At 40.0% G+C, this 27,934-nt stretch overlaps 1 protein-coding gene across 4 annotated transcripts in view; it reads left to right on the plus strand.

Moving 5' to 3' along the window:
- Nucleotides 1-27,934, plus strand: part of ed (hemicentin protein echinoid) — a 289,516-nt gene that overhangs the window by 160,173 nt on the left and 101,409 nt on the right. The gene's annotated exons all lie outside the window — the stretch shown is intronic.

Consider the following 27,934-nt stretch of genomic DNA (forward strand, 5'->3'; position numbering starts at 1 on the left):
GATTTGAAAGGGTGGGGTTGGACGTAGAAAGCTGACTGACCAAGAACAATTGGCCTCTGAACAGCGACATAAAGAAGTATAAAATCAGATTAGAGAAAGTGCTCCGAATAAGACACTAAATTAACACCCCAAAGGGGGATAGTTTAGTGTCTTACTCAAGAATTTAAAACGCAACCAACCCCCCTGGAGGGGGGGTTCGTCAAGTATTTTAACCACCATTCGGGGGGTTAGTTTAGTTTCTTACTCAGGGGTTAAAACACTTGAATGAGACACTAAACTCACCCTCCGAAGGGGGTTAGTTTAGTGTCTTACTCAAGATTTTAAAACGCAACCAACCCCTCCAAAGGGGGGATGGTCAAGTGTTTAAACCCCCCATTCGGGGGGTTAGTTTAGTTTCTTACTCAGGGGTTAAAACACTTAAATGAGACACTAAACTAACCTCCCCGAAGGGGAGTTAGTTTAGCGTGTTACTTAAGATTTCAAAAAGCAACCAACCCCCCAGAAGGGGGTGTTGGTCAATTGTTTTAACCCTCAATTCGGGGCGGTTAGTTTAGTTTCTTACACAAGGTTGGTGGCGTTTTACAAACTTGACCAACCCTCCCCAGGAGCTCCGAAAGGAGCGCCCTGCTCTAGTTAGAGAAAAATGGTAATTATATGTTGCACTTGCTTTAACAATCGTCAAATCTGTTTTTGTGTGTTCAGTATGATTCTTAGTGCAAACAGCGATTATTTATTTAATCCAGCGTTAACCGGTTGATCTTCGTAATGGTTACGTGTGGTGTTTTCTTCGCGGTACGGACTGAATTTTTAAATGTTATTTAGACGACCTATGATTCTCAGAATAAACAGCGATTATTTCCTTAAACAGCGTTAAACATTTGATCTTCGTAATGGTTACGTGTGGTGTTTTCTTCGCGGTACGGACTGAGTTATTAAATATTCTTTGGAGATTCGACGTCGAAGGGCTAATACAATGTTCTGCTGTCTAAGAGCAATGGAGTAGCTGCCATTTGTTACGTGTTCAATGTAACATTAGACCTGGGGCATGGACAGATGCTGTGTGTTACTGCTCTGCTTTAGAGCGACTGCATTTTTAAACAGCTTCTGGAACCGGTTCCAGGTTCTTGATTACGACGCCTGAGCATTGGAGGCCAGTTTCTGCCCGGTCCAGGGACCTGGTTTGAGCTACAAAACGTAACAGCTTCATAAACAAGCAAATAAAATGTGTTTTGACTGCCATAGCAAACGTTTGTTTACGAGTAGGGTTTTGTAACTGAACTTTGTCTTTTTAAAACTTTTTACGTGTGGTTTTTCGGTTGTAAGTCTGCCTCGGTAATATTTTAATTTAAATTTTGTTTTCCGCTTGGAGCGTCCTCGAAAAGTTTGGAAAGTCTTCAACTAACAAACTACATGCATGGCAGAATAGTCGACATGAACAGATGACACTCGTGTCATTAAGGACTTACAAGTTTTTGTGATGCACAAAGTTTCATAATCATTTTTACAGAAAACCGATACTGACCTCTATCCTTAATACTCCGTGGTGTAGCTCAGATGGTTGTCCTCCCGCCTGCTTCTCATTGTGGAGGTCCGGGTTGGCGTCCAGGGCGGTCCATGTGGGATTTGTTGTGGCCCTGGGATAGGTTTCTTTCCGAGTCAGAATTATTCCACCACTTTTCCATGTCCCTTCGATAAATTCGCTAATTCACCAAGTGCCAGTAATCCGTAATGTTTTATTTTATTAAAATTTCTTTAATTTTATTCAATTAACGTTTTTGTTCTATTGTCTACGGGCTTGTCTCACTAACGGCCTCTTCCTCTGAGGTTTCAGATCAAAATTTTACATGCATTTCTCATTTCTACCATGGGTGCCACGTGTTTGATCAATCTCATTACTGATTATAAATTCTGAGCCCGTTTTAAAGTACACTTCCGCTCCAAGCCTTGTCTTGATGAAGGCATCAAGCCCATGACAGTTTTACGAGGCACTGCAGAATGTTTCTGTCGTATTGTTTCGATTTTCCCATCTCATTCGTCATTTCAGGAACGCTCAATACTCATCTATCATCGCTGTTTGATGCAGTGAAGGTAAAACTTAATTTCAGTGCCCGGGGGCTGTAATGAGCCCTCCTGCTACCTTCATCCCGCACTTCACATCAACACCATACTGTAATTAAGATGCTACATAACGTTTGTAGTTGGTATTGCGTTATTAACCATTTCCATGCTATGCACGAGATATTTCGATTAGAACCGCTGGCCTTTATGGTCGAGTTAGTGGGTGTTCTTGAAGACCTGTGATAGAAAATGTATAGCATCTCGATAGGGCGTATCAGAACAAAAGATAATCACTTGTGTCGTGTCGTGGAATGACGGGACACACTTTTTTGGGTCTGTGGAGAGGAAAATTCTAGGCACGAAACACATATTCTGCGGAAAAATTATCAACATTTGTAGTCAGCGCTGTAGTAGATGTGTGACCAGATTATTTATTAATTTGTTGTTCATCTAAATAATATTTAAGAATCCAGTCCGTACCGCGAAGAAAACAACGCTTCACCATTACTACGATCAACTGGCTAACGCTGTTTAAGGAAATAATCGCTGTTTATAATGAGACACGCGCTACGTACATAATATTTAAACAGAGAGTCCGTACCGCGAAGAAAACACGACACTTCACCATTACAGGGATCAACTGGCTAACCTTGTTTAAAGAAATAATCGCTGTTTATAATGAGACACGCGTTACGTACATAATATTTACACATTCAGTCCGTACCGCGAAGAAAACACAACGCTTCACCATTACAGGGATCAAATGGTTGACGCTGTTTAAGGAAATAATCGCTGTTTATAATGAGACACGCGTTACGTACATAATATTTAAACATTCAGTCCGTACCGCGAAGAAAACACAACGCTTCACCATTACAGGGATCAACTGGTTGACGCTGTTTAAGGAAATAATCGCTGTTTATAATGAGACACGCGTTGCGTACATAATATTTAAACAGATAGTCCGTACCGCGAAGAAAACACAACTCTTCACCATTACAAAGATAAAATGGTTAACGCTGTTTAAGGAAATAATCGCTGTTTATAATGAGAATCGTACGAAACACAAAGATTCACTCTGTGATAAAAATGCAGGGTTACTGAATGTTTAAAAGCAGGTGGTACATATAGTTACCACTGTTATTTAAATGGTTAAAACAACCACAGTTACTTTTTTTTTTAAAAGAAATAAAAACCGTGTTGTAATTCGGGGCATAACGCGTTATCATTGCGTAAGATAGAGCACAAATAGTTTGTTACTCCTGACACGTCCAGAGGATATGAGAATCGCAATGCAATGTTTGTTTAATGAAGTCCGATGAAACTCGTGATGCATTTGCGGGATAAATGTTGGCGTCGGACTGCAGAAGGAATATAGAGATTTTTTTTTTAGTTCAGTGGATAAGGGAGTGGTATATACGCAGGCGCCCTTGAAATATAAGACAGCTAGCATCTCATTCATATCAAAGTCTCAGTGTACTTGTATCGCAGGTTAGCGTTTTTACAGGCGTTCGCAAAGAAAAGTCTTTCGCCATATCTGTATGTCCGTCGCGTCTTCTCTCGTATATCAGGTTCAGAATCGCTGATCTCCGATGCTGTGGAGTTTTGCTCTGGTCGGTCAGCACATTCCATCTTTTTTTTTTATCTGACGACTCGAACAGACACTTTGCATGAAAGCCTACTTTTGGTTGGTGTGCGAATTTCGTTCTGTAAATCGCCAAATATTTGTTTCAGACGAACGTTGTAGAGAGAAGTAGAAACACATTTTATGTCCTGTAAACTTTTTTTCCTGTTTCGAGTTAATTAAGTTAAAGGTAAAATTTGTACTTCATATCCATTCATCCTTAACAGGTACGTAACATTCAGTAGACGTGATAACAGGGTAAACACGTCTGAATTATCACGACATGCATACGCTTCCTAATTTGTTCTTTAAATTTCTACTGGCTTACATTTTTTTTTTTAGATTGACTAGTTGCCGGAAACAAATATTCAGAAGTTATCAACAGCTTTTGAGTAGATTATTTTTCATTATAAATATAATATGGCCAAGTTTGTGCCGCAGAATTTAGGTTAAGAGACCTTACAACTAACTTTATGTGGTGCATTCTAAGGTTCCAGAGTATCCACTTGTGTGCTGTGAAATTTATAGTTCAGAATTTACACTTGATAATATTAAAAAAAAAAGATTTGGTGTTTTTCGTCGTATCATCGGACTTGTTACCTTGTTACTTTGTTAAATTGTTATTGTAATTATTTGTAATATTTTTTTTATTGCTACCATTTTGCACGATCTTTGGAATACTAATCTTTTAAGTCCAGTGGTAACTATTTGTACCACTTTCTTTAAAACGATCACTGACTTTGCATTTTGTATTTGTGTTTAATAGGATCTTTACAATAAACAGCGATTATTTCCTTAAACAGCGTTAACCAGTTGATGTTTGTAATGGTGAAGTGTTGTGTTTTCTTCGCGGTACGGGCCGGATTCTTAAATCGCACAATATAGTATAGTCTATTATCCCGCAGACTATTTATTTAAACCTTTTCTGGCTTTAAATATTAGTAATTTCATGTTGCATACAAAGAAAAGACGGTGTTTTTATGAGTAAAACTTGAAATGGGAAATCTTAATAAATCTGTCGTCAAGGCTGCAGCTTTGACGAATGCATCGCGTCACGAGTGTTCCAGGACCACTCCATCGTCAGACTTGCCCTGTCTCTCGCGTGTGCACATTGTTACGCCAGCGCAGGCCACCGGAAAATTAAAAGCGCGGTGTTATATATGTGACGGCTTCCCGACGTTTCGGTCATTTACCCCACCCACCGTATCACCCCTAATTACCCTTAACATACGTTAGGTAAAGGGCGGTGTTCCCCCCCCCCCTCAAAACCTCAGGAACAGATGTTTGGAAAATATTTCGGTATTGTAACGGCAAAGGAATCTGACGAGGTCCGACAGGGTGTGTCGGAAGAGATTAGCCGAAATGGTCGCTACTCATACCTCGTGTTCCGAAGGCCCAAAGTTCGAATCCCGACCCGGAGGTAGAAGGAGGTAGCGGTTTCTCACAAGCAGCTGCTCGTTTAGTGGTTTAAAATAGGCCACGACATGACGACATCGATTGCAGTTTGTCATTCGTTATCGCCCTGTCGTTTGAGAAAAGGTCTTTATCTCGTTAAATCGATGGTGTTCGATCTATCGTGATAAGTCGATAGGTCGATCAAGAAATGTTCTGCTTTCGAGGAATTTGAAATTTCATTGCCGTGTTCATAAGATTCGCCACTAGTCCCTATCCTGAGCCAGCTGAATCCATTCCATCATTTCACGTTATATTTGTTTAAGATTTGTTTTAATATTATCCTCTAATTGACATGTAAATCTGTTAAATGGTAGAAGCAATAGACAAAATAAGGGAATTCGTGATAAATGTTTAACCTCTTGGGACGTGCCTCACAGTTTGGTAAACATTGAAACAGAGATTTTGTTTCATTGTAAGATAATTCTGCTTCTGCAAATGATCTTGACTGATCTTAGAAGCCTAGAAGCTAGATTAAGGAGCAGTGTTTTTGGGAGCGGGGTGTTTTGATATAGTAATGAAGCAGATGTGACGGACGTCGGCCATGTTTGCATAGCTCAGGTCCGCTTGTCATCCTTCGTTCTCTTATATTGCATGAGACGGATGGTCGAAGGCTTCGGGTGTCGTCTTTACTCCCACGACGACTTCCTTGACTAACAGGCACGTCGGCTTCACCATGGAACACGTCTTGAAACACCCCCGTTCGCCCGTCCGTAGTCATGTAATAAACTCCAGAACGGCTGAACTAATCTCAGTCAAATTTTTATATTCAGAACTTTTACGAAAAATTATCGAGTAATTTAGTTTTCGATTTTAAATTTTAAATCAGTAACGGACAATACTGAGACGTTACTGGGTGGGGAATCCCCCCAGTCGGGGAGTCCCTAAGCTATTCCCAAAATTTAGAGGTAAATATTATGTGAAATACATAGTCAGGGCGATGATGGAGGCAGCAGGTACCTCTGAAATGTCGGTAACCTTCTTCCAGACTTCGCGACAGCCCAAATGGTACCTAGTTGTATAATTTATCAGCGTATTGGCTATTAAGAGTATAATGGTAAGTATATGTACCACCTGTTTTAAAAAATCAATTCTGTGTTTTGCGAACAGGCTGTATTTGTGGGTTTCGTATGATTCTCAGATTAAACAGCTGTTATTTCCGTAAACAGCATTAACCAATTCGTTAAAGTTTTTTTTCGCTTTGATTTACAGACTTAATTTTTAAATGACATTTACGTGAGCCTCGACATCAAAGGCGAATTTGCGACAAACTCACTAGTGCGGTCGTCATTTATTCGGCAAGTACGTAAAAGTGGAGGGGCGGGGGGGATATCTCATTATGTTTGTGCAAATATTTTGTGTCTCTCGAAGTGTTTTTGGTAGTTTTGTGCTAACTTTCAGTCTCGAAACTAAGTGAACCATTTTTCGTCGTACCTTTGAATCGCTTGCCGAGATAAATCCGCTCCACCGTGCAAACATTCGACTCTTCAGGTACTAACTGTTACACAAATTCTCTCCCCGCTTTTACCATAATTAGAAACACGTGTTCACGCTGAAATGCTTATCAAGCTGTGCTAATTAAGTTCGAGCCGTGGATCCGCTGAGAGAACGAAGCGGGCAATTAACGTTGGAGAAACATTTGTTTACCACCAACCACTGACAGCTGTCACTTTATTATCAAGTATAGACGTGGTGTAGTTGATGTTTGCGTGTTCTGCTAACAAAGATTCATTGTTCTGTTACGATATAGCTGTAGATATCGATTATCGAAATCGATTCGTCGTATATACAACACGCGAACTGTTTGCATAAAATACCAGCTGCCGATTCTTATAAACTCTTTGTTTGAACACGAAAACAGAAACTTTATTGTTTGTTGGAAATCTGACGACAGGAAGTAACACAGCTCACTGATAAACCGATTAAAAATCTTTCGCGCGCTTACAGGTTGAGTAACTAAATTATATAATCCAGTGATATTTAACCTTTTTTGTTCTCGTACCCCCAGATATAATTTCTCTTCAACTTTGTACCCCCAAAGTTGTTGGTGTATAATTCAAGTTATACGTAGTATATAATCTACATCTAAAATAAATTAAATAAATTACATTACTGATTATTCAGTGTTTATCATAAAATAATATTTTTTTTTTAAAATTTCACGTAACCCCTAAGTTGTCTTCGCATACCTCCGGGGGTACGCGTACCCCAGGTTGGATACCACTGATATAATCCATGTAGTTACAGATAAAAATGTTTATGTTCCATTATTAAAACTAAGACCATTAATTCTTGCTCGGTATCACGACGATAAATTATATTATGAAAATCAGTGCACTGTTTTTGCGTTTAACGTTATTAAACATTCCAGCTGAACGTCGGCTTACAATGGTTTGAGGCAAGAGTTAGTCGTCCCTCTGGGACGTGTGTGCTATAAAAGACGCAGTTTATAAATCATTATTCTAGAGACTCGCATGAATTATGCTGTGGTGTTGCTTTTTTTTTTATAATTACCGAGAATCGGATTGAATTATCTCGACAGTGGCTGATCGCTGGATTTTATTTTCGACATTAAAAATGTTCCATACCGGGAAATTTCGTGATGAAATTAATGCCAGATTTTCGGTAAATACTTCACGATTTAGTAGAATACGTATTAGCCACTTGTTACATTGGTTTTGATCCCATAATGCACAGCGCGGGATCGCTTCATCTAACGGAATTCAAGACGGTACGTTTAACAGTGGTAATTATATGTACCGGTGCGAATGACTGATAACTGTTTAAAAAATATGAGGGTTGTCTTGTAGGTTGTAGCCACTACTCGACGCTACAAATCAGAAGACAAGTCATCTTCGGACTGACCTCCTTGAGAACCTCAGATCCTTCTGTTCAAAAATAGATTTTTAAATACAGAAGTTTTATCTAAACTTTCTTTGGTACTGTCACTTAAATATTTCCACTATCACCCCCGCGCCGAGTAGCCAAACGATAACAGGTGTGTTTGTAGACGAAGGGTGTCCACTACATCTATAAAAATGTCAGGGTGGGTCTTTAAAGGCGACCTGGGATTGAGAGGTGTGCCCCCAGATATTCACGTTTAATATTTTAAACACGGCTTTGTGTGTCGTAGGAAGGAAACTTCTTTTAAAAACATCAAAGACTAACTTTGTTTGTATTTTGACTTTGACTAGTCTACAAAATAGCATCACGAAACTGAAATGAAAGTAGACATTGAGTATTAAATATGTAAACAGGGCAATGCCAAACGCTCCTTTGTTTTTGTAGGCTTCAGCAGAGAAATAGAAATCACGAACCGTTTTGTTCTGACTTAATGGAGCAGCGTATTTTATATTGGAAATTCACAATAAAATACATCCGTCAGAGCGTAGTTAATTACGCGGTACATAGAGTCTCCCTTGACAAAGCTGTTTGGCGTTCAACTGACGTAGGATTTTTATGTTTTTATATATATATATATATCCTGCAAGTTCATAACCGGCTTTACAAAAGCCCGCCCAAGGACCCTGTCCTCGAGTAGCTCACTCCTTTTCACACTTCTGCACCCCCCCCCTTTTTTTTAAAAAAAATATCAAGTATTTTATTTTCCGTACACTTTCAGATCCCCAATGTGACCATTTGTTCAGGGTTTTGTTGTGAAAAAAGTTAGGGTCTTTACGCACATGCGCTGTCGTATCATTTTATTTACCTTAATAGCGTTTAGCCGCAAGACCAATTTATAAATTTGGAGAAAAAAATGTTATATAGTTCTGTTAATTAGTCTTTCGTTAGTGCAGTGTTACAAAATTCTTCAGCAAATTTCGTTACAATCGTCGGCTCATTGTGTACTGGGCTTTATACTTTATTTCATAGACGTTATACAGCGTGTCCCACAAATCCGAGGCCACAGCAGAACTCTGTTATTTTGAATAACGCGGAAATTTTTTTATAAAGATTCACAAATTGTTGCTCATCATGTGTTTTCAGTCTCAAATATTGGAATCTTCTTCCTAGGGCGGGTCTTTACAGCTCTATCAATATCAAAACCTTACGCAATTTTGCCATGTTGACATGACATCAAAAGGGGGGATCTTTATCCAGAGTTTTCTGTAGTGCCTGTGTCTCGCATTATCGCCCCCCCCCCTCGCTTTGGAAACACATCCAGGGAACATGATAGCAGCTGCACATATACAGTTTTATTAACGAAATCCTTGAGACTTTTAATCTGTCGTTGAATAATGCAAGGACTCTTTCAGGATCTCACACTCGCGAGCATGATGATTGTCTTCTGCGATGTAGCGCCGTGTAGTATCGTCGCCCTGATGATGGAAGCAGTAAACCCCTCTGAAACGTCGGTCAACTTCTAGCAGAGTACACGGTTCAACATCCCAGAAGGCAGTCATCTTCAAGACTTATCGTAATAATGCTGAGACCAACAAGTATTTACTGTACTTTGTAGAAGGCCTGTCGAGACAAAGGCTGACTTAGCAGTTCAGAAACGTTTTGTTGTTACTGTTATGAAACCCGCAGATGCGGAGCCGAGAAGTGCGAAGTCAGTATTTCCTTTCAACATCGCCTACGTAAACGATTTGCTGTTTCTTTAGGTCAACACATTGCTGACCTGCAGTGCACTCTGGCGACTGAGTTACAAACAGCAATCCGTGACATCTGAGGTGGATGTTTTGACTACTCATTGAACTGTGAAATTTTGCGTTACAATATGGCGTGTCGCCGTAACAGAAACTGCACATTTTTTCACACGCGTTACGAACAGAACGTTAATACACTGAGCGCAGTTAGTGTCCTACCCACCTCACTAATTCGCACGTGTTTCACGTTATCACTAGTTTTTTTTTGAAATTGGGCTATATTGGAGTGGTTTCGAATTAAATAATATTTGTACATGATGATTGGGTTCTTTGTACCGTGTGGATTTGTCGGTGGATGCCAACGCTTCGGAGAAACATACTGTCTCCATCTTCAGGATCTTTAGCCCTGAAGATGGAAACATTATGTGCTTTCGAAACGTTGTATAGTCTACACGGCTTCGAAACCCAAAACATTGCCAGCATTCGCATCGCAGTGAAAACTTCATCTTGTGTTTGTACATAATATTTTAGAAATTTCACAATTTGTTAAAAATTTGACTCTTTGATTTTCATGGCGGTAGATTTTTTTCATTTTTCTTTAGGAAGGAAGATGGACTACATATCCCAGCCAAGCCAAAAGGTTATGTTGCTGTTGATTAGTACACTCACTTTAAAATGGAAATCACCTTTACGTGTTCTGGATTCAACAAGAACTGGATCTAACCCTTTAATGACCAGTAGTAACTATATGTACCACGTGCTTTAATAATAAGTAATCCTGAATTCTGCCCACAGAGTGTATTCATGTGTTCCGTACGATTCTCAGAATAAACAGCGATTATTTCCTTAAACAGCGTTAACCAGTTGATCTACGTAATGGTGTAGTGTAGTGTTTTCTTCGCGGTACGGGCTGAAACTTTAAGTATTATTTATACGCAATGAATGTAGTGTCTAGTCCTGTGTTCGTCATCACTAACTGGTTTTTGAAAAGTTAAAGTCGCAAACAAATTAATATTGAGTAGTGGCTTAACCGTGATGTGTGGAAGATTCAAGCATCTAAAATTAGATTGGACTCTGAAACAAACAATGTAAAAATCGATGTAATGGACTTTCAGGTTCCGTTTTGTTAAAAGATTAGTCACATTGAATGCTAATTACTAAATGTGTTTGGACTTTTCAAAAATGTACGTACATTAGTAGTTAATAATTCATTTGTTAAGCCCTGGGGAATTTTTTTGTGTTACGTAATTGTGAGGCAGTATGTGGTCAGTAGAACATAGAATTCTGGGACAAGTTTGTAATTTATCGTGAGCCGATGTGAGGGGGAACAAAAATTACATTGAACGTGGCACCAGTAATCTGAAACTTGCGTGGATTCAAATAAGAAAAAGTGGGTAGAACGTTTAGAAAGAATTCTTTCTCATAGTTTCTCCCTGCTGGGATTCAGTGTTTAACTTCGGCTTTTGTAGATTGAGCCGCGCCTAATGTTTTGACTTATCCGTCGTTTCGACACGTATTAACAGTTGCCATCCTCAGGGCGGATGTGAGTTTTTTTATCACATCTTATCGCAAATTGGACTGAGCAGAATGTGCCAAAGACGTCAGACGGAAAGACGGAAGAAAGGGTCTCAGTGTATCCGGAAGAGGCAAAGGGCTTAAAAAGGTAAATGTTAGGTTAGGTTCGATCCCAGACGCAAGCTAAACAGTCTTTAACCCTTTGAAGCCGAAGATCGTCTGAATATTATTTATGAATTCAGTCCGTACCGCGAAGAAAACACTACACCTCACCATTACGAAAATCAGCTGGTTAACCCTTTGAAGCCGAAGCTCGTCTTCATAATATTTACGAATCCAGACCGTACCGCGAAGAAAACACTTCACTTAACCATTAGAAGTCGAATCAGGCGGTACCACGTAAGATTTAACAAAAGAACATCCCGGTCAAAGCCTTAATGCTACACCGTGCTCAGACGAGAAACGGATCCCGTCGGGGCGGAGAATTTGAGGCACATCACCCGGATTTTCAAGACTCGGGGGGGGGGGGGGGGGGGGGCTGATTTGCATGCAGACTGCCTCCGCGTTGTAAACTATATCTTATTTGCTGAACCGCCACGTTCGGTCTCGTTGTCAGGAAGTCAAACAAAGCAGAACACTTGGTCGTGTTTCAAAGGCGACGTTTATAGCTGTAGTTTGCTAAAGTCGGTAGCGTCGGCCACGAACAATAGCAGAAATTATGTTGACAGAATCGAAGAGTGTTCCTCGCTCTGAGGATTGGTGTGTTCTGCGCCGCGAAGACCGAGATGTGTTGTCTTTCGTTTTGGAAATTATTCTTTTTATCATATGACTCTGGGCGCGAAAGGACCTCCGAAACGTCGGTAGACTTCTACCAGACTACACGGCGCAACAACCCAAAGACAACCAACTTATTTTTAATTTTTATTTCAGTCTTTTGTCGCGTTCTGGTCTTTGGTTTTTGCTGTTTACACTTTTAATATTTTATTTATTTATTTATTTATTTATTTATTTATTACTTGTTTTCTCGGCTCCTGTCTCCAACTTCCTTCGTTTTCAAACTTCAGTTGTAGCAAATATGTCTATCTAATATAGTAGCCAGTGTCCGTCATGCGTGACTATGATTGTACCGTTTGTGTGATTTGGGGGAAAAAAAAATTGTAAAATTTGTTCTGACGGCGAAGACTCTGGTATCAAGAAATGCCACCGAGGTTGTGGTGGTGTCTGGCAGAGTCTGTACATTTGGCAGGAAACTGGATTCAGTCGTCGTGAAGATATTTTCAGATTTAATTTATTTTGTAAAGGAATTTTATATTTTTCAATGCGAGTTGCAAGATGATACCGCATTAAACTGGCCTTGTAATCCTGGGGTCTCGGGTTCGATTCCCGGCGGTGCCCGAATTTATAACTTGTGTTGGGCAAGGCCGTGGTCTAGGCAACACGGAGTTTTCCTCCGTGGCATCCCAACAATTACTCCATTCACACACAGAAGAAGGCAATGGCAAACCACTTCTGGATCATCTGCCAAGAACGTATATGAACAGGTCCCAGTCCGAGAAAAGGATGGAAGGATCCTGTTCATATGGACCTGTCGTCAGACAGAACACTAAATAATAATAAGATGAGGTGGTCTAGCGGTTAGAGCGCTGGCCTTGTATTCCTGGGGTCTCGGGTTCGATTCCCGGCGGTGCCCGAATTTATAACTTGTGTTGGGAAAGGCCGTGGTCTAGGCAACAAGGAGTTTTCCTCCGTGGCATCCCAACAATTACTCCATTCACACACAGAAGAAGGCAATGGCAAACCACTTCTGGATCATCTGCCAAGAACGTATATGAACAGGTCCCAGTCCGAGAAAAGGATGGAAGGATCCTGTTCATATGGACCTGTCGTCAGACAGAACACTAAATAATAATAATAATAATAATAATAATAATACAACAACAAAAGTTTCGTTCTTGTCAAATTTGACGTGTGTGACACTATTTTCGTGACAAATTAAAGACACTTAAGTCACAGTCCTCTTATAATATCTTATTTTCGACTGTACTGCATTTTAATGTACAAGATTACGCTAACGTTTATAGTAGAAGCGAATTTGTTATCGATATGTGCCCATTAAGAAAGCTGTCGTTAGCGAAGTGGATTCGTGGGGATGATCATTTATCGAGTGTACGAAGCATAATTAAAGAGTTCGTTGTTTCCAGCTGGTTGCTAAGCATTCAGCTGTAAAGCAAGCCTACTGATTATACGTTCCATTAATGGCCGTGTTACTGCGTAAAGACACGAAGCTAAGTTATATAGTTCCATTTCAGCGACCATAGACCTTGTTTAATTTTGGGGGGTTCCGTAATTATCGGATAAAGGCATCGTAACCTTTTAAAAAAAAAATTCCCCCGTACTTTTAAATGTCTGTAATTCCTTCTGTGCCGATCTGAAGTTAAATTAGTTCATTTGTTACAAAGCGGACGTGGCCGGTTTGTTGCTGGTGGAAATTAACAGACGGGCGATAAATGCTTCGGTTACGTTTTATTAATGTAGCTTCGAAAGCTTGAACCAAGCAACATGGCGTAGAGAAAGACAGAACTATGGGACTGTGATAATGTGAGCTGATTTCCCGCCCGGAATTGTCAGGTGTTTTGAAATCCTCAGAATATGGCATTGGTGTCAACCCGAGGTATAAGATATTTTAGTTAAGAGTTCCGTGTTCTGACGTGTTCAATACCGACTGCCTCGACAATCTGAGTTGGTGTGACCTAGCGCGTAGTAATTATAACAAAGTTTCACTGATTAGTTATCACCACGTGACTAACCTAACCTAGGCGCAAATTCTGTTCTGCTGTTATTCTTAGTAGGGTCTCTGGCTTTAATTTCTTTCTCAAAGGACATGTTTATTACCTTGAAATGGGACTGGGCACTGACATTCATAACAATCTTCGTGAGACTTTTGTACGCCATATGACCTCGACAGTTGGTGCATGATATTCCTCGAACAGTTGATAGGGTTAGAAGGATTTGAAGTTTTCACGGCGGTGTCTGAAGATTGCTGTCTACTGGTTTGTAGCGCCTTGTAATCTGGTAGAAGTTTTCCGACGTTTCAGAGGTTCTTGCTGTCTTCTGATGATGGAGGCAGCAAGGACCCTTGAAAAGCTTGTTTTTACCTGGATGTTGAAGTAATTCTCCGATTTTAATTTTAGTTACCGTGTCCACAAAGTCCACCACTAGTCTTGTTTCACTAAGATTGATTTTAATATTATATTCCCTCTACTTTTAGGTCATCCAATTGGTCTCTTGGCTTTGAGATTTCACAATCAGAATTTCGTATGTGTTTCTTATCGTCCGCGTGTATGCTCTATGTCACAGAAAGGCCTTGGAGAATCAAAGGACGGATTGAATTAGCCAGGTAACACGAATTTATGAACGTAAATAGTTTTTTGTTTCCACCTTTCTCATGTCTGATTCAGTAAAACGTGTTTTTGAAACACAAATTATAGTCTGACAAAAGCAGTGAGTGCACTCGTACCAACAACTTTTATTTACTTTGTAAGCAAGTATGAAAAATCTCTCTGCGCGAGTCGTGTATGAGAAATTACGCGCGCGGTGGACATTGAATAAATTGAAATCGAAAAACTAAGGCGGTTATAAGCTCCCGGGCAGCGTTATTTGTGTTCTACTGCGTTTATCGCCATCGGATTCAGAATTCTCTCGCAGTGACACCTGAGACTTAGATTTACCATTTCTTTTGACAGAATGACATTTAATTGTGAAATGTATTAAAGCAATTTCTGTGAAAATTATAATCACTATCGACAGTTCTGTCAAACCTGGCGCCTCTAAGAAAATGTTCGCAAGTGACTTTACCTAGTGATTTATTAAACACCGCGCTATGAATATTATTTTATAGCATTTATTATTAACGCGACATATTATTATCATCGCTGGGTTTCTCTTCATCTTGGTACCTAGAAGTTCTTTTACGTTGTTTACTAGACCAGTGGTATTCAACCGGGGGTTCGCGAAGACATCTTAGGGGGTACGTGAAATTTAAAAAATATATATTACTTTATGATAAACACTAAATAATCAGTAATGTAATTTATTTAATTTATTTTAGATGTAGATTATATACTACGTATAACTTGAATTATACACCAACAACTTTGGGGGTACAAAGTTGAGAAATTATATCTGGGAGTACGCGAACAAAAAAGGTTTAATACCACTACACTAGACCACAGTTAAGATTTTTAAGTGATATTTGAAACTGTGAAGATGTGTATCGAAATCTGTTGACATGACACAGCATCCGGACAAAACAATGGACCGCTTACATTCTGCGCCATTTTATACTGAATATATTCGTTTTGTGGTGACGCGAATACATGAAAAAATATATGCAGGGTTTCACCACTGACATATGAATCCTAGGGCCCCCCAACAACATGACATGACATGGAACATGGAAGTCGTCACATGTTTTATGTCGTTTATTAATAAAATCGGTTTGAATTCTCCGATTGATCTGTTAATTCTGGAATGTCAATTCTGATTATACGAAATTCTTCTTGCTAATCATTTCGTCATGAATTAGTGAATTATAGGAAACTCAAATAAAATTATGGGACTGCAGTTACTGAGTATTATAGTAAGTGGTACATATAGTAACCACTCTGCTTGAATCGTTTACATTCTGTGACATTTAAAATGGTTCATGGAAGTTAATTGAGTGAGAAAATGTTCTGAATTTTAAAAGGGCACACGGCCTTTTGGAACGACAATTTCAAAACATGGTTGACTTGAATTATTTCCAAGTTCCTTCGTGTTTTATAAATTTCTTTTGAATAGTCCCGGTGCATTTGACTACTGTGGGGTGCATTCGTGCAGAGAATAAAGTTAAGATTGAGGGATTAAGGGGCACTGGTAACTATGCTTACCACCAACTTAAACATTCAACGACATGTCGTGTATTTACACTCTTGTGTTTCGTGTGGTTTCTGTGTAGCTGGTAAGAGTTTTTAAGCGTGAGATATGTTTTCTTGGAGGTACGTAGTGGCGGAGATTTTAAACTCTACAAAAGTACTACATTCTTCAGTTCCGCTCTGCTCAAAACAGTGGCATCGTCTCGTAAACTCATTCAACGCAGGAATATTTTTTTTTTTGCGAAATCTTGTTGGATGCGCGGATAACATTTTTTATTACCTTAAAGTATGTGACTAATTTAGTAAAATCGATATACGTGTGTTCAATAAGGAATTATTTACCTAAATATGACACTAAACCGCATAATTATTAGTTTATAATCTCTGCGAGTTTCGTACGTGTGGAAACTCTTGAAGGAAAGTAAGACTTCATTTGTCGGCAGTCCACGAGTAACCATGGAAACAAGGAGGTGTGACGCAGAAACACCGTCACTGCCAATTGTTTCAACTTCTGTGACGTACATTAGAATTTCTGATCATCGTCAGTGCCGGAACGGAATTACAGGCTTCATATCCGCGTCTGCTCGCATCGTAGACGTAAATTACTCGCATGGGATTGCAAGAAATGAATTGTAATTTATTTCCATCAAAATTTATTTCGAATCCTCTCATCCATATTGTTTTCGATATAATTAATATGCCATGGTTTTCCATTACGCTAATGCGCGTAGGAAAATATTGTTACGAGTGTTGTACGCTTCGTAATCCAGGCGCCCTTACTCTTGTGTATTAATGTGAAAGTTTCTTTGGTTGAAGTTTGAAGGCTTTCGACGTTCGGTATCGGATTTCATATTATGTAAACCAAATTCTGGGGTGACACAAAATGTAGCAACGCGGATGAAGGATTATGTCTTCGTTATATTGGGTATGGCTCTTCAAATCTTATATTTTAAACCCTTCAAAGCTCAGTGGTAACTATATGTACCACCTGCTTTAACACTCACTAACGTTGTAGTTTGTATTTGCTGCTTTTGTGTGTTTCTCACAATAAACAGCGATTATTTCCTTAAACAGCGTTAACCAATCGATCTTTTGTAATGGTGAAGTGAGGTGTTTTCTTCGCGGTACGGGCCGGATTATTAAATATTATGCACGCAATGCGTGTCTTATTATAAACAGCGATTATTTCCTTAAACAGCGTCAACCAATCGATCTTTTGTAATGGTGAAGAGTTGTGTTTTCTTCGCGGTACGGACTGAATGTGTAAATATTATGTACGCAGTGCGTGTCTCATTATAAACAGCGATTATTTCCTTAAACAGCGTTAACCAATCGATCTTTTGTAATGGTGAAGAGTTGTGTTTTCTTCGCGGTACGGACTGAATGTGTAAATATTATGTACGCAGTGCGTGTCTCATTATAAACAGCGATTATTTCCTTAAACAGCGTTAACCAATCGATCTTTTGTAATGGTGAAGAGTTGTGTTTTCTTCGCGGTACGGACTGAATTCTTAAATACTACTTTGCTGAGCGTTGTACAGTAAATTATTGTCTGTGTGTCTCTAATTTCTTTCCGCTTGTGGTTAAAACTTCTGACATGGCGCATTTGATGGTTCTAAAGGAAAGTATGTTTTAGGTATTCGTGCTAATAACAGCGTAATATTCTTACGGTTTTTGACGTGTCACCAAGGAGACTTCACGAGTCTAACAGCGTCGTAAAATCAAAATATTTCGCGCGGTAGCCATGTTGTTATTTTCTTACAAGCTTGTTTCTAACAGCTGCTTAGTTTTTACGCGTAATGTTGGCTCTGTGTTTTAAATACCACATATGACATTGGGGGTATAGCGTCACGCTCGGTCTACTTTAACCCCAAAGAAAGACACTCCCCCTCCTCCTCCTTTGGCTTCAGAGCCGGCCTGGACTCAATGACATCCCTGCCTCTTCCGGAAATCGAACCACGGTCGTCCACCCCACAGTCTGGTTACTGACCTGACCGATATTTACCTTTCTTTCTGTCTCCGTACACCGTAATTTGTCTTGTTCCCTTGTAAAAGTTTCTTTCTGCCCGTTGTTTTACGCTTTTGTGGTGATTCCCGCTGAGGTTTGCAGTCTCCTGATCTGCTTCAGCGCCTGATGATAAAAGCATAACAAAGTCTGTGTACGTTTCCTCATACCTGAAGACAAAGTTAGCTTCCGAAACGTCGTATATATTTCATTTATCGAGGCAATAGCCAGAGTAAAGAGATTTATCCGGTATTGTCTTTGTTTCTTTAAGAAAATGACGTTTTGTTGTCGGATATCAAAGCGAGATTTCGCTCCAGTGTTTTTTCCGCCCCGGAAGCTGACAGCTGTATTGAAGATCGTTTGTCGCCGTTCTTCAAGACTAATGGATTATTGCCCTCAAGTCTTAATGGAGCGTCTTGTTCTGATCTTCAGCGGAATGCGGAAATTTCGATTAAGAAAGGCAGTTAGCGGTCCACTGTTTTGGAATGTCTTCGGGACACGCGGCCCACAACTTCTGTCATCTCGTTCCACGAGCTGTATAAATTAACAGTTCACGAACAAATCGCTGAATGTTGCATTATTTTTCCAGATATCGCGTGTCATTTGCTTTACAAATGTTAACGAGACAAGGCGAGCGACTTTACCAGCGACATTATTCAGACACTAAAACCGTTGAAGAGTAACGGGGGAAGACGAGGGATAATATTAAAAAGGAAGATGATAAACAAGGAAACATCAAAACTGGTGACGTTTGAGGTGGACGGTGGAAATGTCGAAGATGGAGGTGGAATTTCCCTCCGAAATGTTGGTATCTGCGTACAAGTCCGCAAATCAAGTTGTCTTTTTCATGACGTCGTACAAAGAAACGTATTACGTCCAGGGGAACATGAAAGCCATTCAACAAATTTAAAATGATATCAGTGGGGAAGATAGAGGGGCCTGATTTATGATGAACGGTCTGGGAATTTGTTGCGTCGAAAAAAAAATTTGGGGAGAGGGGAGGGGACGTCCTGGACGCGAGATAAGGACCACAACTCCTTTCCAGTTTTAATTTTATGCTGTATAAAATAACTTGTTATATCCTTTAGTCTTGCGTTATAAAATGTTTTGGCGTGGAGTCTCCATAGTAACGCGCATTTGCTATTTTACTCCACTAAGGAGCTTGGGGGGGGGGGGGTTATGAAATTTAATATATATATGAGCATTCGGATTACTGCGTGTAATGTCATGTGTGTACAATGCTACGAATTCCAGTCAGGCTCCATACAATTACGTATTCAAGATAAAACTGTTGCGGTGACGGGTAAAAAGGGGTGGGGGGGGCAGTCTGTAATTTTGTTATCGCCTTAGCCAAGGATAAATTGCTCTGCTCGACCAGGTTTTATTTTTTATTTTTTTTGTATCGTAAAGGGAATTTGTGTAATGTAGTAGAAGTACGATATTAACATGCAAATTGAGTCTTATTTCGCCCCGACCACTCAGAAAACACGGATCTGACAGCAACAAATATTGAACGACAGTAACTGTTATCTCCGCATGCCAAGGTGTTCATGATTCAAACATAAGTGTCCACCAGAATTTTGTGTACAAGAATTAATAATCTGTTATAATTTGGATATACAACAAGCGGGCTTACGTTGCTTTGTTTTAGTTGAAGTGTCAAGAATCTGGTGTTCTTAATCACGCCATCTCCTCTCGTATCTTCTGTGGGCATTCCTTGTTTCTCGCTCCATTTATCTCTACGTTGAGCTGTCTGTGTGTTCTGTCAGCTGACACTTAAAATTCCTCCACACGCATCGTTTTAAAGTAGACCTATCATTGACTTTCGATTAATCTGTTCCTGAACTGCTATTTTCATGAATTACGTCTAAATGTAGCCGTGATTGATGATTTTTATCCGCGGTTTTCTCTATGAAATTAACTGGAGATTACGTCATAATCACCACTCCCACCTCATTAACGAGTCATTATTTCACGTCAGTTCTCCCATATCTCATTCATCGTTTTGTGACCTCAGTAATTGAAACATGGTCGGAAAATAACCGAATGATGAAAGCGACCAAGTGTTCATGTGTTGGCCTTTGCAGAAAATACGTTCAGAGATTAAGTCATGCTTATGTTTAACTCTTTCCATGTTATGCACGAGATAGCTCGGTTACAAACGTATCTTGTATCTCTATTTGTGTGGGATTAAAGAAAACTGTTCCCGCCATATCGTAATAGCTTATATCTGTGGAATTTTAAAAGTATAAATTATACTTTAACATGAAAACAGACGTGTAGGAACATAGTTCTTTTTTTAAAAAAAATCTATCTCAGTTTTAAAAAATGTTAAAGACTACGAAAAGAAATAATATGGCTGAGGTGTATTCTATGTAAAGTTCTCTGGCAGCGATTGGCCGTCGCCGTGAATTATGGCCTCCATAATTCTCTAGTCCTGACGTGCAACTTATGAAGTTGAAACACGAAAGTTGCTGACAGTATCAGTTGGGCTTACAATTTATTTGTGAGGAGTTTGTTAACGTTTTCATAAAGCATGTTTGCCCTGCGTAATGTGTAACAGTTTTGCACATCACATGTTATAAAACAGAAAAGTGTCGAATATCTGGGACATGACAAGGCGATGTAACGAACTGCTCTGTTGCTAAGTACCTTTTCCGCTTATTGTATTAATATCAGCTGGCGTCTTACGATTTGCGACAGGAATTGAGTAATAAATCTATCTTAAAACTCCGAAGCTCGTCTAAATATTATTTAAGAATTCAGTCCGTACCGAAAAGAAAACACAGCAACTCACCATTGCTTAGATCAACTTTTTAACGCTGGTTTAAGGAGATAATCCCTGTTTACAAAATGTAGAGTTACTGACCTCTGGGGAATTTTCTCAGTCGCTGATAGTAAATTTTCCAATACGTCATCACAAATGATTACATCAGTCTACGTAAATCAGGGAACGTAATTTATTTCCAGAGACCCAGGTTTATTACCCGGGACAGTTAGCATTTATCACTGGAGCGTGTTAAAATTTTGACGTGACGTATAGGATTAACATCTTTTGTGAGGAGTTCTTGACAAGGAATAAATGTGTGTCGGAGAAAATATATTTTACGGGTTCAGGAACGTGGTAAATTTTCGATTGGTCGTATCGTTGTTAATACTTTTGTACACAGCCACATTTGGACTGGGATTCAATTGCCGAACGCTGTTACAAACCGCAAGTTCCTGGCATAACCCAACCCTCGTTTCGAAGGCCATTTAGCTGGAGTATGCCCTATCATGCATTCCTATCAGATTCTACGACTAAAATTAGTTGCTGTAGCCTTAGGAATTTTGTAACATCTATGATTTTATTTGCATTGATTTACATACTTAATAACATCAGATATGATACGAAATTGCATGGTTACTTTTCTTGGCAGTGTTCGGGGTTATTATCGTAAGAAAATTTACGTTTCGCAGTGAAGTAAGGGCAAAGCCTTGCAAATTCCTGGTTGCACGTAACAGACTTTTTTTTTAATTTTTTTCGAATTTTGCAAACTGAAAATTATTCATTCGCCGCTGATACGTGTATTGTTTCACGTGTAAAGGATTGTTGTTGGGTTTCGTGGTGTTGAAAATGTCGATGTTTGGAGGATTTGCAGGTAGATATAATAGTTTTTTGGAGAATTATACTACTTCAACTTTAGTACTGAAGAAGGAGGCAGTATGTTCCTCCGAAACGTTGCTATCTACCGACAAGTCCACACGCCATTACCACCCTGAGGACAAACATCGTCGGTTTTGTAGAATGTTAATACGATTTCGGATGACGCAGTACACACTTACAGAACGAGTAGAGACTCGAAGAATGTCGAACATTATAAAGTTTCGGTAAGTCCTCATGTTTGTGCATTTTAAGTTTGGCCACGTTTAACGTCTGAAAGGAAGTGGAAATAACTCTGTTTAAAAGTTGACATGTCGATAGCTCCAGAGGTGATTTGTATACACCGGATTTAACCCTTCCCATTCTGCGTCTGATTTGTTTAACAAATACCCTCTTTTGTTTATCGTCTCTCGACGGAAGCCTATAATCACGCGTTGCTGAAAACCCATAAGCGTATGTCGGTTATTATTAAGATGTGGCGTGAGATTTCTACTTCGAATTTTAAAAAAGTGTACGGCGTTTCTTAACGAGATATCTCGTTTGTAACACGGAGAGGCTTAAACTTAAAAAAAAAATCACGAAGCTGAATTTTTTTATGATAGATAAATCACATTTTGTAATCGATACTACTGTATTTTTATCGATAATGTTGAAATGAGATTATTTAAACCCTAGACAATAAAGTTTATGGGTTCATAAAAGTGTGTTGGCGGAAGAAACATAATGTTACTTCGAAAATGTAAAAGTAACTTTGTGTTTACTGACACAAAGGCGTGTTGACTGCCACAGTTTATTGAACGACGCGTGTTGGTTGCGTTTATCGGATGTGCCTGAATAAATTATGCTAATTTCAGTGTTTGTGATGGCTGAAAAGTGTTATGAAAGACATTGTGTGGTGAATGTGATCGATCACGTGGCGGTGATTCGTTTGCAAAAAAGCGACAGGCCAGAAGGCCTGTGGGGGGGAGGGGCGTCTTTATAAAATATTTATGTTGACAGTAATGCAATCGACAACACAAATGGCATTTCCTCACAGCACTTATGACCCACGTTACTCTCTTTATAACATATTTCTTGGTACGCCTGAAATGGTTTGGAAATAGTAATGTGTTTAAAAGGAGTAAATCATCAGGTGTACGTTCATGTCAGTTTCTCAAGGGAGCGAATATGAAGATGGCATGTAATATTTGAGGTTCTCACAGCGGTGAGTATGAAGATTTCTGTCTTCTGGGTTATTGCGCTGTGTAGTCTGGTCGATGTTAACCAACGTTTCAGAGGTCATACTGCCTCCGCCCTGATGACGGAGGCAGTATGACCTCTGAAACGTTGGTTAACATCGACCAGACTACACAGCGCAACAACCCAGAAGACAGAAATCTTCATACTCTGATGACGGAGGCAGTATGACCTCTGAAACGTTGGCTAACATCGACCAGACTACACAGCGCAACAACCCAGAAGACAGAAATCTTCATACTCATCGCCCTGATGATGGAGGCAGTATGACCTCTGAAACGTTGGTTAACATCGACCAGACTACACAGCGCAACAACCCAGAAGACAGAAATCTTCATACTCTGATGACGGAGGCAGTATGACCTCTGAAACGTTGGCTAACATCGACCAGACTACACAGCGCAACAACCCAGAAGACAGAAATCTTCATACTCTGATGACGGAGGCAGTATGACCTCTGAAACGTTGGCTAACATCGACCAGACTACACAGCGCAACAACCCAGAAGACAGAAATCTTCATACTCATCGCCCTGATGATGGAGGCAGTATGACCTCTGAAACGTTGGTTAACATCGACCAGACTACACAGCGCAACAACCCAGAAGACAGAAATCTTCATACTCTGATGACGGAGGCAGTATGACCTCTGAAACGTTGGCTAACATCGACCAGACTACACAGCGCAACAACCCAGAAGACAGAAATCTTCATACTCTGATGACGGAGGCAGTATGACCTCTGAAACGTTGGCTAACATCGACCAGACTACACAGCGCAACAACCCAGAAGACAGAAATCTTCATACTCATCGCCCTGATGATGGAGGCAGTATGACCTCTGAAACGTTGGTTAACATCGACCAGACTACACAGCGCAACAACCCAGAAGACAGAAATCTTCATACTCTGATGACGGAGGCAGTATGACCTCTGAAACGTTGGCTAACATCGACCAGACTACACAGCGCAACAACCCAGAAGACAGAAATCTTCATACTCTGATGACGGAGGCAGTATGACCTCTGAAACGTTGGCTAACATCGACCAGACTACACAGCGCAACAACCCAGAAGACAGAAATCTTCATACTCATCGCCCTGATGATGGAGGCAGTATGACCTCTGAAACGTTGGTTAACATCGACCAGACTACACAGCGCAACAACCCAGAAGACAGAAATCTTCATACTCTGATGACGGAGGCAGTATGACCTCTGAAACGTTGGCTAACATCGACCAGACTACACAGCGCAACAACCCAGAAGACAGAAATCTTCATACTCTGATGACGGAGGCAGTATGACCTCTGAAACGTTGGCTAACATCGACCAGACTACACAGCGCAACAACCCAGAAGACAGAAATCTTCATACTCATCGCCCTGATGATGGAGGCAGTATGACCTCTGAAACGTTGGTTAACATCGACCAGACTACACAGCGCAACAACCCAGAAGACAGAAATCTTCATACTCATCGCCCTGATTACGGAGGCAGTATGACCTCTGAAACGTTGGTTAACATCGACCAGACTACACAGCGCAATAACCCAGAAGACAGAAATCTTCATGAAGATGGCAGTTTACCGACGTTTTAGAGGTGCTTACAGCCTCCATTATGAGGCCGACAAAACATCGGTCAGTTTCTACCAAACTTCACAACGCGACATCCATGTAGACAGTCATACAGACTCCAAATTGCATTTTATTTACTTTTTGCGTAATTTGGTGCATTTTTGAATTGTGTTCGGGCAGATTGAATAAGTCACACTGTCTGAGAGATGCGAACATATCGAAATGGCCTCTCCGGTCTTCTGGTAAAAATAATTAACCTCCCATGGCTCACTGGGCTACTGACTAATTGCTGTAATTAACGGGCTCCTTGGCAATAAAACTCCCAAGGTTCAGCGCGACCATCAATTCTTTGATGCACTGGCCCGTATAAATGTTATTGAAAGATTCAGTCCGTACCGCGAAGAAAACACAACTCTTCACCATTACAAAGATTAATTGGTTAACGCTGTTTAAGGAAATAATCGCTGTTTATTCCGAGAATAATAGGAAACTCGCAGATAGACGTAATGAAGAGTTGTTGGATGTTAAAGGAGGTGGTACATATAGTTAACCACTAAGCTTTAAAGGGTTAAACAAGATCCTGAGACTGAACCTTGTGTTTCTGTTATCAGGAATGGGTATTGTAAGTGTTTTGTGACCCCTCCAGTCTGGAGTCCCTCCAACCTGACGCCACAAAGTGGAAAATAAAGGATTCTCACAATGGACGAGACCGTTAGAGCGAGATGGTCTCTCATGCCTGTTCCTGAGGATTATGGCACTTTACAATGGGGTGCACTGTGCTGTAATAAAGCGATACTGCACACACCCCCAACCCCCCGCAACTATTTATTGTCACGTGTTCTCGTCTCGTCACTTCTCATACATCCAATTCCCACGAGATGGAAAATCGAGGTTCGAAGTGCAGCTCGAATGTGTACATGTCTGTTTCCGCATTTGTACGACGGTACCAAGTGAATTGAAACGTATAGCTTTGTTGTCTTGCTAATGAAAGGCATAGAATTAAACTATGGTAACAAAGGACCTGACCTTACACTCCCATGTCATTTGTTGGTTCGACACTTTAAAAGACCGCTCGCTGTTGCGCATGCGTGTGGGATAGCTCAGTGTTTGTGACAATGACAAAACTGTTCTGTAACTATTGTCCTTACTTCTTGGAGGAATCGGTTTTCAGGGATTAGCCGCGTCTAATCTTTACCGTGTGCAACGTTTCGACAAAAAATTAAGCTGACATCTTGAGGGGAAAATGTGCATTGTTTGATCTTATAAGCCTTTTTAATATTATCCTCTAAACAGCACTTCGTTGTAGCATTGGGAGAGAGGTAATTTTGTCTGAAGGCCTCCGTGTTTGTGGTAATTTGCCTTACAACTTAGGAAAAACACAGATTCGGCTAGCCAAAAACTTTCCGTCATTTATGGAACTAAAATGTTTATTGAAGATTGCTGTCTTCTGGGTTGTTGTGCCATGTGCGGTAGAAGTTTATCGATGTTTCAGAGGTCCTTGCTGTCTCCATCATCAGGGCCAGACTACACGGCGCAAGAACCCAGAAGACTCACGGACATGAAAACCTGAGATCCTACAAGACACTTCATTGCCGTGTTTACCGTATCTCGTTTGGCATCTGCGTTGAAGGTTTATAATCCCGTGCTGTCATTGGCTACCTGTATTTATCCGTTGTGTCTGAGGCTTTCCCCATCTTTATCTGTGGACAGTAATGTTTTCAGCAATATTGTGTATGCAGTAAAATTCTCATTTCTGCCCTTCGTAAAAGGCACCAAAGATGAAAAATACATTTTTTCGGGAGTTAAGAACTTCTCCACTAAGTCCACAGGTAGTCTTTAAGGACATTTACGCATTGTGTCAAATACAATATGTCCTTCTATGCGTGACAGGTCTTTACATTTCTGTCAATCTTTCACGAGATTCGCTGTCTTATAGAATATCTTTACTTACAGACTAATTGCCACCTACGCTGATCCAGGTAATAACTGTTTCTATCCGTATTTGTCACCTGTTTTACGTTTTCTAAAAGAAAAAGTCTATCTGTTTGAAGTCCGGAGATCGATGTGGCCAAGTTTTTTTTTCTCAGTACACCGCTGTGTAAAACGCTCATTTTATATTTCACAGCGTGAGGCTTTTGTACGCTGGTGTTTTGTAGACTGTCCTGATTTAATGTACTCGCGTTATGTCAGTGGATAATTTCGTGGGTTTGTGAGGTGACTTCATCGCGGAAGGTAAATTGCTTGTAAAGAATGTTGCGTTCTGAAGAAGGTGGTATAGATCTGCAGCGAAATCTCGGTGTTTCACTGTACCGACACAGTGCAACACTTATTCTGACATCCTACTGACGCCCGGACTCCAGTAAACTGTCTTGCAATTCGTGTCTGTGTTTTTCTAGCGTGCATTGACAAGAAACGGTGAAGTGCCGTGTATAAACGGACAACCTTTGGTGACAAATTGGTTGTCGCCATAGCAGATAATTTATGTCTCGTGCAATTTTCTAATCTTTTAATATTTGACGAGACATTTTGTATTGGCTTTCTATCCTTAAATAAAATGTCAGTAGGAAGACTGTTCTAATCTGTAATCTTTACATATTTTGAAAATGTACTAAATAATACAGATAGACGTAATTTTGAACGTATTTGAATATCAGTAATGTTTTCCACGTGTCGTGTTACAGTTACAAACGCGAATCCAAAGTATTTTTGTAGTTAGCGAATATTCCGCCAGGCTCTGAAGGCAGTAAGTACCCGTGAAAAGTCGCCCAGGTTCCACGAGACTGAACAGCGCTGCATCCGAGAAGATAATAAGCCTTCTTCGTTGGCAGTTTACGTGGCGCTTAATGACGAAAGATAATGAAAATAAAAATAAAAAAACTTTATACCGCTTAAGTACGTAATTTCCGAACGCGACAGAACAAAATATCGTTAGTACTTTGATGATATGGAATGACCGGGTACCATGCACAGAGCGTAGGAAAGAATGTTCGTATTTACTTAAGTAAAGTAAACTTATCCATTCGACACCACTCCGACTTCGTATTCGGAATAACCCGTGTTCAAAACCTGACCCGGACACGGGCTATCCTGACTTAAGTTCTTCGTGATTTTCCTCAGTCCAACCAGACATGTATAGATATTACTTTAAATTAAGCCGCGTATTTTCCGATTTATTATTCACCGATCAAACTATCATTCGACTCTGTGACAGCGTCGTTAAATAAGCTACAAATAAAATATTTTTTTTTGAATATCGTATTTCTTGATTTTGTATAATATTGGTGTTCGACAGACAGACAAATCCCGTTTGGAGCTGTTTTCATTCG

This window comes from Zootermopsis nevadensis, unplaced genomic scaffold, assembly GCF_977971745.1.
Source record: "Zootermopsis nevadensis isolate Lab colony 2312 unplaced genomic scaffold, Znev_1.0 Znev_ptg000031l, whole genome shotgun sequence".
Classification (NCBI taxonomy): domain Eukaryota; kingdom Metazoa; phylum Arthropoda; class Insecta; order Blattodea; family Termopsidae; genus Zootermopsis; species Zootermopsis nevadensis.